Consider the following 13,775-nt stretch of genomic DNA (forward strand, 5'->3'; position numbering starts at 1 on the left):
CCTGCCATTTTACTGTTAGGCTTCTTATCTGTTTCCTGATAAGTTAATGTAACATTATAGCCAGGCAATCACCAGATCTTAAAACTAACATTTCAGAGTGCTGTCTTGTGGTTCCCCCACCTCTGCTTCCCATTTAAAACAAGGCTTTAAATAAACATTGTTATCTCTTTCGGTCAGATTAAATAAGTTTACCTGTGACATCAGCATGACTCCGCAATGCTGTTACTGCCGGTGGGAGATAAGACCAGGACATAGGCATTTATACAAAAATAATTGTATTTTTTAAATAGGCAGGCTTGCTGTTTGATGCAAATGAAAGGGAGTGATTTTTACTAATTATCTAAAACAAAAAAAACCCGGCAGTATGAACAGAATTAAGAGTCTCTCAGAAAAGAAAGTAGTGATATCAATAGACATTTTTCAAAGCCATGCCACTGGCAGTGAGAGAGTCAGTGTAGTTTATTGTTGTTTTGATGAGAATCCCATGTATAAATCTCTTCTTGGCTATGACATTCCCTAGAAAGGTTCAGGAAGTCTCTCAGGGACTATCTTTACCTCACAGTTGTTACTGCAAGGATAAAATGAGATTCCTCATATAAGATCACCGTTGGGATCATACTTTGATGATAAATAAGTGGAAACACTTTGTGGTACAGCCACGGTCTCGGGAAGATTCTAGCATCATGTTTTCTAAAGCGCATAATACAAAACGTTGCTCAGCAACCTAGCCTAAGCTTTCATCTGGATTTTCTGCTCCGTTTTAAAAGGCCTAGCCCTCCTTTCTGCTTGGGTGATGCAAAGACATAGCCTATACTCATCAAGCATAATGCATAATTTCAGGGCTGGAATTACACTGAAGGCCACCAAGGGCAGTCACCAACACTGATCCTCAACACTTTGGGGAGGGAGGGACTTAGCCAAGTGGCCCTTTATCATATTCTAGGATACGGTGTGTCACAGTGAGTCAGCACGAATGAGCAAGATACACCATCTGCATAATAGCACCAGTGGGAAATAAATGACAGCAACAAGATATCAGATAGTTCGAGCAATACTCGGTACTGACGTGCTTTCAGAGATTATTTTCTCACGCAGATGATGTAAGTCCCTGGAAGAACAAACAGTTTTGCCTTACTGTTCCTTTGAACTTAACGGAGGTGACACGACCCTGCAATTTGCAGGAACAGAGTTCAAGCCTTGGCGCATACGAGTTGTACAATGCATAGAGGTCCATAGTTTTGAAGTAGTATCCTTGAAGGCAGCAGTTCTCAAAAAACGTTTTTCCTCTGGACTGCCTTGGTGCATTGGGACAACCTTGCACAACTTTCAGGAGGCACGCCATACAGACTGAGAAAGCTATGTTGGATTCCAGTGCAGTGCATCTGTCCAATGACATACCGGTAAATACTGCACCAAAAAAGCATTGATAGAATAGTATTGAAACAGGTCCCAGGAGCTTATCCAGGGTTCAGTTTCCTTGGAATGAGAGACAGTGGAGACTGTGGCATCTATATGGTTTATTTACACATATGTACAACCTGAGCCTACGATAGAGGGGCTCAACGCATTTACACCCCAAAAGTTCTTTTTTTATAATAATTTTTATTTGCAAAATTTAAATTTTCCACAAACAGAATTCCAGAATTTCAGAGACATCAAACAAGGCAACTATGAACAAAGAACCTTTCAGTGCCAATAAAATTATTTACAATAATATTATATTTGTCTATGTCTTACTTTTACACTATAACCAATTACTGTATCCCATACCAATCACTGTAAAGAAAAACAACAACAAAAACAAAAGAAATAAAAAGGAAAAAAAGAAAAAAGAAAACAAAAGAAGAAGAAAAAGAAAGAGAGAAAAAAAACAAAAAACAAAGACAAAAACAAAACACCCCAAAAGTTCTTGCTTCTCCCATATTCACAGCCTTGGGATAAAGGAGAAATCAAACATGGGTCTGTCCCTCTGGTTGCTGCCTGCTTCTTGCCCAACTCACACACACTCTGGCTTTTGTTTTTCTCACTACCAGTCAGGTGAAGGAGTGGCCCACCTATTTGCTATTTGCCCTCTGGCACAGTGCTACTTATTTTGTTATACTAAGATGGTCCTTAGGACTATTAACTCACACACAGAAGCATGGAATCCTCCATTCAATTTTTAATCATCCAATTAGAAGGGACTCAGGCAACACACTGACTACCCCTCACTAAACTCACAGCAGTACAGAATAATAGGCTGGGGCTAGTATCTTTGTATTTTTTGAGCTGAGCAAAATTGCAGTCCTTTAGATTCTAGCAGTAGAACTGAAACAGTGGGCTTTTTTCTTATTATCTACCCATATATATCTGTCTAGACAGCCCGCTCTCGAGTCTGTGGATTGATTTGGCACTTTCGGTGACATTGAGACCAGTGACATCACCCAGCAGCCTTTTTCTATCTTGGTATTAAAAGTCTCACTTGTTGTACAGCCATACAGATAGAGTGGAAAAAAATAAAACCTTACTAGCCCTGTAAAATACCCATTAGCTCACTCGTAAAGAAGAGAACACCCTGTGCCTTTAAAAAAAATAAAAATCAAAGTTTCAAAACCTACACACACACACACTCTCTCTCTCTCTCTCTCTCACTCCAACAAGTACACCACTTATACACTTGTGTATTTATTTAAAGCATTTTCACTCCACTCTTCAGCCAAAAAACAACAACTAAACAGCTCCTGGAGGAGCTTACAGATATCAGTAATAAGTCACCTCCTGTTCTCAGGCTTACAACCTGAAAGACATGACACAAAAGGGAACAGGATGGGAAGGGAGAACAAGGGGGGAACCGAGCATTGGCAATGAATTCATCATCCTTCTACACTTTGCTACCCAGCACAATATCTAATGACTCCCTATCCACCCTGCATGGTTCCATCATTTTCTTTGTTGTAAATGCTGACATTGTGCACCCACATTTCTCAGGGGCACAACAAAGCTCCACTGGTAAAGCATTGGTTTCACAACACAAAGAGTTTGCAATTACAAACTGGCCAGCAGTGCCTATCCCCAAAGAGTTTCTAAACCCAAACAGAAAGCACCCCTTCAGCCCTGCAAGACTGCTTCTATGAGACAGCACCAAAAACGTACACCTACTTTTTCTCCCTCTTGCCAAATTCTGACTACTGGTAATCTTTTAGATCTCGTGGCACAAACATTCTCAGGCAGAGAACAAGCCCCACACCTTCATCTAAAAACATTGGTGTGCCCTCAGTTCCTCATTCCTGGGGTAGCTGATAATCATCTTAGTGATCCATCAATAGTAACTTCAAAAGATCAAGCCATACCAAGGCTAATGAGTGTTTACTCACACAAAACAATATTCCTATAATATTTTGGTTTTACATTTGCAGGGGTATTTTCAGAATATAGCATCATGGTGCCCACTAATGTTTTTGTTGGTAGTTATTGAAGCATGTTTAAGTTGGCATCCTTCTCACAGTCTGTGTTTGTCACGCTGTTTTTCTCCCAACAACAATTCCTGTCTGCTGAACTGCTAGAAAACAAGTGACTTGACACAGTCCAGAGCATGCTGAGATTCTCCTTTGGGCCAAGCAAAGCTGGCAGTCTTTCTGGCAACTTCTTGTCTCTTGAAACAGCTCTCCTTACATACATCTATTTATAAATTTGTAAAATAATAGGAGAAATGGTTGTTTCAGGTTGCACAGTGCGAGAAAGATGCAATTTAAGCCAGGAATGGGGAGCCTGCGACTCTCATTTACTGTTGGGGCTCCATGTCCCATCATCCCTGACCACTGGTCGCACTGGCTGGGGCTGAAGGGAGTTGGAGTCTACCTGCACTGTAAGCTCTAAAGAAAGCGAAGGGACAGGAAGATAAGAGTGCTGAGTAGGAAGGTGCCAGAGGGTCAAAGGGAAGAGGATGAATTGGACAGACTACACCTGAAGTCACCTAGACAGAAGTTCTGAAGACAGTTCCTGGAGCAAGGTTTCTAAACTGCAAAGGCTACTCCATTGCAGCACATGAAGCACTGGTCCAAAAAACTCATCCTTCCCTCAGCTAACCCCCGGCCCGCTTCCTTTCTGACTTAGAGCCAGTCCAGGAACTAACCCTGTCTATCTGCTCCCTCCTCATTAACCTCAGTGCGGCTCTTGTAGGACTCAGCAGGAAGGGTGACAAAACTAGAATTACAGTACTTGGCTTTGCCTGCAGTTGGCTCTGGCGCCACCTTCTGTTGGCCTCCATGCCTTCCGCACAACCACTCCTGATGGGTGGCAGCAGCAGCCACTGAATCTATTAACAGAGGAGCAGAAAGAATCCTAAGTGACGTCCAAATCTCAAAAATCCAGTTAAGTCTATGGAGTTGGCTAAGGCCTTGCCTTAGGTGCAATCTTCCAGTCTTATATGTAGAAACGTAAGTGACTTCAACAGAAGCTAGAAGCAGCTGCAGGTAAGACTAGAACAAGCAAGTTTTGTGGGGGGTTTAAGTTGAAAAGGATTGTGCTGCATACCATTAAGTAAATATGGTGTATATATGCAATGCCACAGTAAGATGGAACTATTCTGTGCCTTTCTGGACCTTGGCAGCTATTGGGTCTTCCTCACCACAGAGAGAAATTTTCCAGTGCAAATGGAACTATTGAAAAACACTGCTTTCTGCCCACAAAATATGTCACTGAGAAATAGGAATTATTCATTTCTAGCCAGTACTGCATTGCCTCAGACCAGCCGTAATGTGGCATCTTAATGTCACACAAGATGAGGATGATCACGGTGAGAGACATTACTCCACATGTTTTTGTAAGCAATATCTGCCTACCGCGCAGCAACAGGGTCAGTGTGCCATTGAAATGGCAGCATTTTTGAGGAAGAGGCCATGTATGTTTCAGGTAGCTCTCATGTTCACTGACAAGGCCCACCTGTGCAGCTTAAAATGATGCATGGCATGTCATTTCCAGTTAAGGACGATGAGGCTTTCAGTTGGGAGACGACATACACTATGAAATCCAGCAAGAAAATAATGTCCTGTGCATAATTTATAGCTAAAGAAAAGCGTTGTAGATCTTCCCTTCTGAAAAGAAGCTGTACGCAACAGTTATTTGCTTCCCTTTTCCCAAGATAAGGTTTTGCCTGCTCAGGTGTTTAGTTCTGGGCTACTAATGTACTTTGCAGTAAGTGCAAGTGGTCAAAATTGCAAATGGACAAATTTCAAAAGCAGCTACAGAGCGGATTCAGAAAAAGTTCCTGTAAAAAGAGGCATTAAAAAATGAATATTAGTGATGTCTTGACAACTGAATATTTAAAAGAAGAGGGGGAATATAGGACAGGCAATAAAATTACCTTATGAAATTTCATGAGAAAAATTGCTAAGGTTTCTCTGTCAAGACTAGCAGCACAAATGTATTTGGAACAATCCACAGTTACCGGTAAGTTTTTTTTTAAGTGCTATGGTGTGATTTTGTGCAAGTCCTGAGCATTTCAACATGCCATTTTCAATGTAATGATACGCTATAATTCCAAACAAACTCAAGCTTACCTACCAGAACTGAGCAGTGTGCTAGTGCAGGCACATTTTTACTCCTTCACAGTAAACCACAGTTTGAAACTATGGCTTACTGTGACGTGTGAACCAATGAGAGATGGGGCTCAAAGTCTCCTGCATCCGTTTATAAATACAGTGTAGTCGTCTGTGGGTCTCCTCCATCAAAGTACTATAGAATACATACTCAGAATGAGCTGGAGGGAAAGCTAAAAATAACAGGAATGCAAAGAACCACCTTGATAGCCTCAATGCAAAATACCATACGGAACCTAGCATTTGCCTACATTAATATTAACAATTGTTTTCATATCAAAATGAGAGGACAATGAGTTTTTGGCATAAGAGAACAAACCCATAACCCTTCAATAAAATTTCCCCCAACCAAATGACCGCCAATGTTTTGGACTAGAACACCTATTAGCACTTTCCTGCCTCCTTTTCTTGATATGTTCTAAGTCAGCCTTTCTCAAACTTGGGTCCCCAGCTGTTTACTGGACTACAACTCCCATCATCCCTGACCACTGGTCCTGGTAGCTAGGGATGATGGGAGTTGTAATCCAACAACATTTGGAAACCCGAGTTTGAGGAAGGCTGTCCTAACTAGTTATGCGACTCCCGAGCAGTCGGCGTCTGTTTAATATATTATTGCATTTCATATTCTGTTGGAAGCCACCCTGAGTAGCTGGGGAAACCCAGCCAGATGGGCGGGGTACTATTATTATTATTATTATTATTATTATTATTATTATTATTATTATTATTATATTAAGACACTTGTCTACTCTCTTTCCTTTTTATTGCAGTCCTCACTCTATAGTTGTTGTTGTTGTTGTTGTTGTTGTTGTTGTTGTTGTTGTTGTTGTTGTTGTTGTTTTACTTAACTCTAACCCTAATCCATGCACAAACCAAGTGAAAGGTCTGAAACACAAATACTATTTCTGTTGCTCAATATAACTATTAATTCCAACACATTACAGTCATACCTCTTGTTACAAATGCTTCAGGATGTGTACAACACACGTTACGAACGCACCGAACCCGGAAATAACGGAACGTGTTACTTCTGGGTTCGGTGGTTCGCGCATGCGCAGACGCATCAAATGGCGTCGCACGCATGCGCAGAAGCTCTGAATCGCATCGCGCACATGCGCAGACGCGGCGCTTCATGTTACGCACGTCACGGGTTACGAACGGGGCTCCGGAACGGATCCCGTTTGCAACCAGAGGTACCACTGTATTGCTTATTTGTATGTAGTTGGATGGTATCTAAACAGGAGAAAAAGAAAGAAGCTCCCAACTTGCACTAAAACAATTAATTCTATTTCATCTTCATATCTTCCTATCTCTAATGTAATTAATATAAGCAACATCTTCTTGCAGGGCATAGGTTCAGTTTAACCCTCTATGGGCACAAGGAGAAGGGGACGACAGAGGATGAGATGGTTGGACAGTGTTCTCGAAGCTACTAACATGAGTTTGGCCAAACTGCGAGAGGCAGTGAAGGATAGGCGTGCCTGGCGTGCTCTGGTCCATGGGGTCACGAAGAGTCGGACACGACTGAACGACTGAACAACAACAACAAAATTACATATTTAACTGGGATTCAAAAACCCTGGAACCATGTACTAATATAAGTACACAGTTGCAAATATGAATAGCGTGCAATGTTACTCCTATCTCAGTATTAGGGCTTCCTGTTTCCTGAATGGAGAACCGGGTTATCCTTATGTAAGGGCCATCAGAATAAATGACAAAGAGTGACATGGAAAGGTGTTTCCAAATCAGGTTTGGTGTACACAACAAACTTCCCCTCCCTGCTGGACAGGTGCCTGTGCTGTTGCATCCACCTGCGTTGGCAATCAGCTTGGGCATGGAGGCTGAAATAAAGCACTCCCCAAAGCTTGTGAACTACAACTCCCGTAATCCCTGACTATTATTGCCCATGCTGGCTATGTCTGATATGAATTGTAGTCCGCAACATCTGAAGGGCACCAGGTTGACAACCCCTGCCCTAAGCCATAGTCATTTTGAGACATTGTACAGTGGTACCTTGGTTTAAGAACAGCTTAGTTTATGAACAACGCTGCAAACCCAGAAGTAGGTGTTTTGGTTTGTGAACTTTGTCTTGGAAGCAGAACATGTTTCGCTTCCTGTTGAATGTGTTCCATTTGTAAATTGAGTCCCCTGCTGCTATGGGAAAGCACGCCTTGGTTTAAGAACGCTTTGGTTTAACAATGGAATTCCGGAACGGATTAAGTTTGTAAACCAAGGTACCACTTTATGTATAAGTGACAAATAAATGCAATACAGTAAATAATAGCAATACCAAAATTAAGCATAGCTTCAGGTTTACAGGCAGCAATAAGCAGTCATTGACTGAAATGGAAGCAAAGCTTCTGATCACTGCAACTACTCCAGAAGCTGGAAGGAGTGGCCAGAAGCCCAGGGTGCATGCATGCAATATTGAACCATACTTTAGAGTTGTGCCTGAATCAGACTACAGTATATTCAGATGCCACATTCCTCTTCCTCCAAAGCATGATTTGATCAGGCCGGAGCAACAAACCTAAGCACACCCTCCTCCTTTCATCTCTTCTATCACACATCTACTTCTCATGGAGCTCACCAGTGACTGGATACTAACCCCAGATAGCAATCAAGGTGCAAATGAAGGACTGATAGCAGTGTCTAGCTCCCTTCCAGCCAAGGGCCAAGATGTATAGTATTTGAGGAGGAGATAGTCTGCCTGAACTGATTTAGCAAAGGGGTCTTTCCAAGAGATAGCAAGGAATCATTAATTTTAGGAACAAAAGGAGAGAGGTTGGGCTACCTTCGAGATACAGATAAGGAAAGAAACATCCCAGCCCCCTCTCGACTAGCAAACAAGAAGGAAACTGTACTTTATTTTGTTATTAAATTGTCCTTCCTGAGCCTTAGCAAACTTGTTTCAGTCATGCATTATTTTTGGACATAAAAGCAGTGTGTAGTTAATAGTTAAGGCACTGGAGTAAAAGCATCAAATTGGGAGACACTGAACCTCTGGGGACAATGACATTTTTTTTTATCACTCCTAGGGTTCAGGCTTCCAAAATGAAAGTGAAGACTTTTGCAAGCAGCACTGCCAAGTCCTGGCAGCCAGTGGGGCATAAGTCATGACTATGTGTTGGACTAGAGTTGTGGAGCCCCAAGTTCAAGTCCTTATACAGCCATGAAGCTGTACAGACCTAACCATGGACCTAACTTACCAGGACAAAATGATGATAGATACATGCTGCTTTGAGCACCTAAAATGGCATGGTTTCCCCCCCCCCCATATAATAAATAAGTTTGGTATAAACTGAGAATTATTTCAGACACAACTAAAGGGGGCAGCGGAAGAGTGGGAGTCTGAACAACTGCACTTCACCTTCGCTGCATTTCTTTATCTCATATCTCTTTCCTAGTAAAGTAAGGACATATTCCTAATGCACAACTGAATTAGGTAAGGAAGCGTGTGAAACAGGAAGTGCAAGTCTACCTTCCCTCTCCTCTGCTTATCATCATGTTTACTCCCAACTCAGATTTGGCTTAACACCTAACTCCCAGGGAGTTCCTTCACCCAAGGAACACACCTCCACTTTCGGGGAGGTGTGAGAAAGACCAGGACCAGAGAAGCTGCATGTAATAAGAAATTGTCCGGCCAGAGATGCAGAGCTTGGAAACACTCCATTCAGTTGAGTCATCAGCAGAGTAAGTGCATCCTTCTCCTGCCTTCCCTGAAGCTGAAACATCACATACAGTAATAAGAGAACTAACCACAGTGTGGTCCTCACCACACAACTTAGTCATGAACCGCAAGTCAGCATTACGTTGTCCCAGCTCAAGGCAAAAGTCTGTAAATATTGCATCTTTCAAGCTCACACCCCCATTTTGGCTTTAAAAAAGGGAAAAAATGCCAGTGTTACCAAGGAACAATCTATGGCCCACACTGCAGAACTGTCAGTATGACCAACGTAGTCTGTGTCCCAAAATAAAATAGGATTAGATTCCCTGTTAATTGTTCAGTAATTCAAGAGGCGGGGATAATTTGCAGGCTGCTTTGAACCCCATGTAGCAATACAAGGAAGTCTATTAGAGGAGTGACCAGTGTGGTGACCTCCAGATTTTGCTGGACTCAAAGGCTGGTTGAGACTGATGGGAGACGTAGTCCAACGACATCTGAAGGATATCAAATTGGGAACAATCCGCTGGGAATCTACAATGAACTGTTTTCTACATGGGCTCCATTAAAATTAATGTGAGCTGTTCAAGAGCACAGGTTAGTACCCAACAATGACAAAAAGTATATCTGAAACTTATCTCTAGTATTTGAAATTAAGTGTATTTTCCGCAGCCAATTAACCAAATGTTCTCTCGTATAACTTATGGAACAGAACAATGCTACATCCGCGTTCTCAGAATTAGTCGCATTGTTTTCAGCGGGGCTCATTCTCAGGAAACAGTGTGCAGGATTGCAGTGTAAGAAGACACAACATACTAAGACACTCAGTTGAAGGCATGTTCATTTTAAAGGTCAAACACAAATCAGCCCAACAGCAGCAGCTTTGGCAGCAGCTGAGGCAATTATCAAATCAGAAAGAGGAGCTCTGTGTGGGTGGACTATAAAGATAATCTGAATGGTGACCATTGTTCTACCCATTGCTCTGGGATATACTGCTCTTAAAATAATCTTACTGCAGTACCTTTAGATTGCATTGCAGAAGACAATAGCTGCTCATCCCTAGAGACTGCCTTTTAAAAGCACGTATTTACAGGCTTCACTGTTACATCTCTCTTATCTGCAGCGTCCTTCCTGGACAGTCACAAACCTGACTACATTCCAAGAAACCTGCATATCATTTCCAAGCTATGAGAAAATCCATTCCCTGAGGGCATGCTACCCCACCTTAGAATATGATCTTGCCCTTTAGAATATGAGCATTTGATTATGCATGTATTACTTCTCTATTCGTAGAAAGGGGAAAGTTATTAACTATTAAATGGGATGTTTAGCGCTGGGGACAAGCCTGAAAACAATTAGTAACTACAAATTTGTCACTTCCACGCCTATCAGTAACAGGAATAAAGTTGGATATTTTTAAAAAGCACCGCAGCACCTGCAATTTACCTTCTCTCCCACTGGTACTTTACTTCAGGACAATACCAATTTTGGGTTTCATCCATCGATGGCTGCCAGTGGCTTATTCTTTGTAAGGCTTTGGCTTGGACATGGCCATTTAATTTTAATAACCCGAAATTCCCTTTAGTTGGCGACAAATTCTAGGTGGGTAACCTTATCAGGGACCCAGGTGGCGCTGTGGGTTAAACCACAGTGTCTAGGGCTTGCTGATCAGAAGGTCGGCGGTTCGAATCCCTGCCACGGGGTGAGCTCCCGTTGCTCGGTCCCAGCTCCTGCCCACCTAGCAGTTCGAAAGCACATCAAAGTGCAAGTAGATAAATAGGGACTGCTCCAGCGGGAAGGTAAACGGCGTTTCCGTGCGCTGCTCTGGTTCACCAGAAGCGGCTTTGTCATGCTGGCCACATGACCCGGAAGCTGTCTGCGGACAAACGCCGGCTCCCTCGGCCTATAGAGCGAGATGAGCACCGCAACCCCAGAGTCGGACACGACTGGACCTGATGGTCAGGGGCCCCTTTACCTTTACCTAACCTTGTCAGGCTGTGATGTAAGAACATTAAGAAGAGCCTGCTGGATCAGGCCAGTGGCCCATCTAGTCCAGCATCCTGTTCCTCACAGTGGCCAACCAGATGCCTGTCCACAGACATCATTTGAGCACAAGACCACTCTCTCCTCCCATGGTTTTCAGCAACTGGTACCGGTAATTCAGAAGCATTACTGCCTCCCAGCTGCGAAGGCAGAGCACAGCCATCAGGGCTAGAAGTCTTCCATAGTGCTCTCTTTGTCCAATTCTCTTTTAAAGCCATCTAGGTTGGTGGCTGTCAGTCCCTTTGGAAGCGAGTTCCATAGTTTTAACTATGCACTGTTGGACACACCTACCGGGGAGTAAGTCCCAGTGAAGGTTACTTCTGAGTAGACATGCTGCATAAGATCATACTGCAAATCTTAACCTCAACCACCTGGGGCCAAGCAGGTTGGAAGGTGGGGGGGATATTACCCTTCTGGCACAATAAATCTATTCCATTTTTAAAGATCCACTTTTATTTTGATGATGATGATGATGATGTGGGTAGTCTTTAAAGTGCTCCTTTATTTCTGATGATGAGACTGTGTGGATACATTTTCTTAAACAAAATGTATCCATAACATACGAAATTTAAAGATTAATATTTTTTATTAAAAAAACACGTAAGAAATAATTAAAAAATGAACCGGATTCACTTTTGATTCGCGGAGGAGAGAATGGAATCAAAATAAAAGAGACTGAGGAAGGCTTGACAGCGTTTAAGCAGCCGTGAAAACGTTTCGCCTGGCGACCCTCCTTCCCATCACAATGCCGGCGTCAGTTTGTCTCCTGTCTCTAGTCTCTCCCCCCAAACCGCCTTTTCGTTGCCTTCTGCAAGGACCTCACGTTGTAAACTTAAAGGAGCAGCGAAGTGGAGAGGGAGCGAGCGAATTATTCCGGCGCAGAGAGAGAGAGAGAGAGATTCGTCCTTAGCACATTCCCTTTACTGGCACAAATAGTGTGAGCTTCTACAACGATGCCAACAAGGAGCAGTGGCAGCAGGTTAATAATAGACGAGGGCGATGTCACCTCGCGGTCAGTTTACACTATACTGTTTTGTTGGTGATTCCGGTTCCAGAGCGACGCGATCGCGACGGCTTCGCGCGCCCTTCTGTTGATAACTGGGGAGGGTTATCCCGGGGAACGCGGCCCGGCAGTCCGGCTCCCGCTGCGCTCACTGCGATTTACTCTCGAGTAGGTGTGCGCAGGGTTGCATCCCGCCACAGGAGAGAGCAGGCTGACCATGCGTGCGATGCTAGGCATGTCTACTCGGAAGTAAGGGCCACCGAGGCCAGCGGGCATTACTCCCAATAAAGCGGGCACAGGATGGCAGCCTAAGCATCTCTCCATGTACTTTATATACATACATTATAGGCACAAGATAGACGGGTCTCGGCTAGCATGATCGGCTGTGTGTGTGTTCTCGCGCGCGCGCGCGTATACACATACACGCATCATCGCAAGTCCCCTCGAGGGGCTGGTTCAGGGCTTAGCACCTTCTGCTGAGCCGAGGCTAGGCAGGATGCAGCTCCCGCCTCCAACGAAATGAAATGAAGTGCAATGCAATGCAAAAAAGAAATACGAAAAGCTTGCAAGCAGCAGCTCATCTGACTGAGGGAGGTTGCAGACGGCAAAAAGTCGGGAGAGCAGAGCTCAGACGAAGAGCCAAAAAAAGAAAGGAAAGGAAATCAAAAGAGAAAACCCCGGGCGGGGGTGGGGAGAAAGTCTGCGGATGGAGATGCCAACTCCAGCCTGTTTTGTGTTTCTGGCAGGGCAGGGGAAGGGAAGCCTAAGTTTCTTACCTGCCCGTGGGGCGAACACCTCTCCTTTTCTCCCTAGCCCGCCGTCTCCCTGCTGGCGGCTGCTGGTGCCCCAATTTTCTCTGGAGCGAGTTGCTCTCGTTTAAAAGAAAAAAAACCAAACAAACCTCAAGAGTACTCACCATGCAAAGAGACGCGGCTGCAGTAACCCGGCGGCAGCAAGGGCCAGCGCGAAAGCAGCAGCAGCAGCGAGCGAGCGAGCGAGCGAGCAGGCAGCCTCCGCCGGCGTCAGTCAGGCGGGAGCCTCGCAGCTTGTATTAGTGCGCCGACCTGGAACCCGGCCAGGAATCCCTTCTCTCGCTCTCGCTGGCTGGCTGCTGGCGGAGTCTGGCTGGCCCGCGAAGGCGGGAGAAGGGACGGGGGGGAGGGGAAGGGAGGGGTGGCAGCGCCAGGAGGGAGGAGGCAGGTCCTCCTGGCTGCTTGGCTGACCCTGAGGAGCAAAGCGAGTGCTTTCGTTTTTGTTTGGGTGGCCCCTGCCTCTCCCCAGGCGGACCCTTCTCGCAACCGCCTGTGCCATGCAGTCACTACTGTAACCCTAAAGTCCTTCCCGACTCTACCATTAGGCAAAGAGTGGGGCTGCCGCCTCAGGCAACTGGGTTTGGGCAAGTGAAGGGACTGGAAGTTATGAAATATTTATTATAGAGTTAGAAGGTACCCCATGAGGCGTCTAGTCCAACCTCCTGCAGGAATCT

The 13,775-nt window shown here is 44.4% G+C and overlaps 1 protein-coding gene across 3 annotated transcripts in view; it reads right to left on the bottom strand.

The window, feature by feature from the left end:
* SMAD9 (SMAD family member 9) overlaps positions 1-13,394 on the bottom strand; it is a 29,717-nt gene extending 16,323 nt beyond the window's left edge. For 2 of the 3 annotated variants that reach the window (XM_033146521.1, XM_033146519.1), the window contains exon 1: positions 13,066-13,155. The gene's annotated coding sequence lies outside the window, so the exon portion shown is untranslated. Of the gene's footprint in view, positions 1-13,065; positions 13,156-13,205 lie in introns of those variants that run through there. The other variant, XM_033146520.1, reaches the window with a different exon arrangement.
* Between the last annotated feature and the right edge of the window lie 381 nt (positions 13,395-13,775).

Source organism: Lacerta agilis, chromosome 4 (genome assembly GCF_009819535.1).
Source record: "Lacerta agilis isolate rLacAgi1 chromosome 4, rLacAgi1.pri, whole genome shotgun sequence".
NCBI classification, from domain to species: domain Eukaryota; kingdom Metazoa; phylum Chordata; class Lepidosauria; order Squamata; family Lacertidae; genus Lacerta; species Lacerta agilis.